Source organism: Electrophorus electricus, unplaced genomic scaffold (assembly GCF_041902795.1).
Source record: "Electrophorus electricus isolate QZ-2024a unplaced genomic scaffold, ASM4190279v1 Scaffold78, whole genome shotgun sequence".
NCBI lineage: Eukaryota > Metazoa > Chordata > Actinopteri > Gymnotiformes > Gymnotidae > Electrophorus > Electrophorus electricus.
The window spans coordinates 286,164-288,884 of record NW_027658795.1 but is presented as its reverse complement, the minus strand read 5'-3'; positions in this window follow the sequence as shown (position 1 = coordinate 288,884).

The following is a 2,721-nucleotide window of genomic DNA, read 5'->3' as shown; positions in this document are numbered from 1 at the left end:
AATGAAACAAAACCTGAAGACAACAGAAATGAAAGCCTGAGTGAGCTAAACTGAACTGAATCAAACTCCTACTGCTATATGGACCTAGCTCTGCAATATAGTTGAAACTGTAAGTTGCTATAGATAAGCGTGTCTGCCAGATGTCTGCTCACATTAAGCAGTGAAGTTGTGCAGTGTGAACATGACATCTGTCTTTTACAGCAAAATCAGATTATTTTATTATTCTTTAAATGTCTTCATGGTCTAGCAACTCATAATGGCATTAGCACTTGAAAGCAAAAAAAAAAAAAAGACCAAACCAACAGCAAAACAAAAATATCTCAAAACACACTTATTGCATTGAGTTCTGTTTAGATGACTTTTGAGTTTTTATTAACACATCTGCTGTTATCTATTTACCTTTTCCTTTTATCATTATATATGTCATTTTATTTTTTACCCTTTGGGCAATTAGTCTCTTCTCAATGCGTTTTATTTTCTGTGTGCAGAGAGAAGGGGTAAGAAGATGCATACAGAGGTCTGGAAAAGCTGTGCTGTCAAAGGTTAGGGGAAATGAAATAAATAAATGTTCCAAAATGTTTTTTAAATAGTTTAGTAACCAACATTGTAAATTCTAACATTTATGGTTGCCCCCAGCAGTGATCAGTGGTAGCTCAGTGGTTAAGGTACTTGACATGTAGTCAGAAGCTTACCAGTTCCAGCCCTACTGCTGCCAAGTTGCCACTGTTGGTTCTCTGAGCAAGGCCCTTAACCCTCAATTGCTCAAGATATACTCACTCGTAAGTCACTTTGGATATAAGTATCAGGTAAATGTATGATTGTGTTTTTTATAATCTTGTACACATAAATGTGATATTCAACCAGAATATGTAAAACACACTGTCAAATCGTGTTTATAAAAATACGTTTCAGTTTTAATTAATTTCTATAACTTCATGTCTCTTATGCTGATATGGTTGTTGGCTAAGACAACAATGGCCACAAGAGGGAGACAAAGAGCTTCCCTAGTAATCAATGAAAACAGGCATACCCTGTAACTGTATGCTATACTATTCTTTTATTTTATATTTTCCCTTGATGTCCACTTACAATGTTTGCATGGCTTTATGTTCCAAAAATAATCATAATCTATTTTACACAAATATTTTCCAACCTGTTTATCTTGTAGAATTAAATAGGACATGTATTACATTACGAATAAAGAATTCTGCGCTGCATACACTTAGACATCGGTAATATAACTTGCAGTTATATAACTTCTAGTGAAAATCCTTGAAGCAGGTCATTTGCCTGTTTTTATGTATTGATCTTTATTGCTCCAAAAAACTACTCACGTCTTCCAATGTTCTTGATCCCCACTTCTAAGAAATAGTAAATGGAGTAATCCTAGTTGTGGATAAGTATAATACTAAACAGCTGTGAACTAATTCCACACGAGGGGAGTCATCACTGCAAAGGTGTCATGGTGCGAGGCGTGCAGTGGTCCCTGTCCTGCGAACACAGAGAGACACAGAGGCGAGATACCAGTTAAAAAGGTTTGAGAAAGTACATCCTCCACTGACAAGATTCTGTTGTTTAAATGTAAATGGAACTGTGACTTGAACAGGTCTGCTCCTTCTCTCAGCCAATATAGAAACAGCTAACTGCACTACAACAAGTACACAAGTTGTAATAAACTTGCTATGAGAATGATCTCAGTAAGTAACTCAAAATGATAGGAGCTTCTCCTTCCTGTTTTCTTTGTTCTCTTCTTGTTAGTGTTTGTATTTGCTCTTTCAAAACACTCCTTCACTCATTCCTCACACTAAAACATGAACCTGGTGTTGTTTACACAGTGACTTGGTGTGAGGCATCTGATCCATGATTTCCCCCTGGGGTCACAGGTCTCGTTTGACGCCTTTTTTTTCTCCTTAAGACAAAAACAAATTCAAATAAGAGCAGAAAAACTGAGCAGAAATAAACAACTATTAAAATTCTAGATGCACTGTGGAATGTTCAGAGAAAAACAAGACACTCCAGTCTCTAATGTATTTAATATGTTATATTTAACTGTCAATATGGGGACATTACGAGAAGTCAGTGGGCTCAGCTGACCTGTCTATGATTTTATTATTATTATTATTTTAATCCTAGTCTGTGATTAAGTTAAGGCATTTTTCTTTCAAAGAAAAGAAAAGGAATGGAACATGTGAAACACAAACATAAAAATAGGTATGCATTTATCTAATAAAATGATGACTACGATTAGGTGAGACAAGTTTTAGGATATAATAATAAGTGTATAATTTCCATCACACTTTTCACCTGAGTCTCCCGTGTTTCTGAATAAAAGAAAGTAATATAACACAAGCAGTTATACAATTTCCGAAAGGCATATTATTTAGAAATAAAGAAGAACTTGGTTATTATTTGGTTATTAGGACACATGAGGAAAGCATTTTAGTTGCATTCATTTTGCCAAAGACATCCATAACTGAAACAAGCTTCCTGTCACCACTGACCACCCTTCTAGCGTCCATGTCTCCACGGTTTCCCTGTCTAGTGTCTTTGTTTTGATTTACTCCCTTGTTGTGGTTCCATTCCTTCGTTTCGTTTTCTGCACCCCTCATAATTTGCACTTGTGTCTGGTTTAATGCTCATTTGACCATGTTTTTAAGCCCTGTTTTAGTTTAGTCTTGTTGCTATTTATTGTAAGTCCAGCTGCTGTTTGTTAATCGAGGC